The 1550-nt window shown below is 48.5% G+C and overlaps 1 pseudogene; it reads right to left on the bottom strand.

The window, feature by feature from the left end:
* Nucleotides 1–212: 212 nt before the first annotated feature.
* On the bottom strand, nt 213–855 carry LOC101033496 (large ribosomal subunit protein uL16-like; annotated as a pseudogene).
* Nucleotides 856–1550: the final 695 nt, after the last annotated feature.

Genomic DNA, 1550 nt, shown 5'->3' on the forward strand with positions numbered 1-1550 from the left:
TCCACCTGCCTCTGCCTCCCAGAGTGCTGCGATTACATGCGTGAGCCACCGCGCCTGGTCAGGAGTAGCCATTCTTTTATTTCCCTACTTGCTTTTTCTTTCTTTCTTTCTTTCTTTCTTTCTTTCTTTCTTTCTTTTTTTTTTTTTTTTAGGTGTACAGAAAGTAGAATTTATTGGTGAGTGTTATCAAGACGGGGCAGTACAGTGAAGCCCTCATGAGTGCAGGGTCCACCACTTGTCCAGAGGGCCACGATTGGGGATGTACTTGACCCCACAGCCATCTGGGATAAGCTGCTTCTCAGCCACCATGTCTTCAAATTCATCGGCATCGAACTTGGTGAGGCCCCAATTCTTCGAGATGTGGATCTTCTGGGGGCCAGGGAACTGGAACTTGGCCCTGCAGGGCCTCAAGCACATGCTCCTTGTTCTGCAGCATGGCATGAATGGACATGGTCACTTGGCCAATGTGAACCCTGGCCACAGTGCCCTGGGGCTTTCCAAAGGCACCTCGCATGCCTGTTTGGAGCCTGTCAGCCCCAGCACAGGACAGCATCTTGTTGATGCTGATGATGTGGACGGGGTAGAACCACACTTGGATATAAAAGCCATCTTTGCCACAATGTTTTACCATGTGCTTATTGGCACAAATTTGGGCAGCCTCCAGGGCTTCAGAGGAGCATGCCTCATATTCATCTGACACCAGGTGGCCACAGAGCGGAAACTCATCCACTTTTGCCTTCTTCCACCCCAGGTCAAAGATGCGAATCTGACATCAGGGACACCTCGGCAGAAGCGAGACTTTGGTTACAGCTTGTTCTTATGATACTGGTAAGAACGGGTGGGGCAGCGACCCATGGCGACACCAGGATCTTCAGTGGTGCACAGAAGGGAAAAAACTATTCCTTTATTTTCTTCATAAACTTGCTTTCACTTTATGGACTTGCCCTGAATTACTTCTTGGGCAACATCCAACAACCCTCTCTTGGCGTCTGGATCTTGACCCCTTTACTGTAACACACCTATAACAAAAGACAGATTAAAAAGAAAAAAAAAAGCATACAAATTTATTTAATATTGCTACCCAAACAAATGTTTTCTCCTACTGTCCTGAATTTTTACCTCTCGTCTTTTTTTTTTTTTTTTTGGGAAACAGAGTCTCACTCTGTCACCTAGGCTGGAGGGCGGTGGTGGGATCTCAGCTCACTGCAGCCTCCGCCTCCCATGTTCAGGCAATTCTCATGCCTCAGCCTCCCAGGTAGCTGGGATTACAGGAGTAAGCCACCATGCTCAGCTAATTTTGTATTTCTAGTAGAGATGAAGTTTCACCATGTTGGCCGGGCTGGTCCCTGACCTCAGGTGATCCATTTGCCTCAGCCTCCCAAAGTGCTGGGGTTACAGGCATGAGCCACCGCACCCCGCCTTATCACCTGTCTTGACTGGGCATCACAGACAGAGATGCTGAGAACTGACCTATGTGAGAATTCCTACCTTCTGCTGGCTTTTTGTCAGTTGTCTCAGGATCTTTTCTGCAGGCTTCAGAGGGAGTGTGA

This window comes from Saimiri boliviensis, chromosome 4 (assembly GCF_048565385.1).
Source record: "Saimiri boliviensis isolate mSaiBol1 chromosome 4, mSaiBol1.pri, whole genome shotgun sequence".
In the NCBI taxonomy this organism is placed as follows: domain Eukaryota; kingdom Metazoa; phylum Chordata; class Mammalia; order Primates; family Cebidae; genus Saimiri; species Saimiri boliviensis.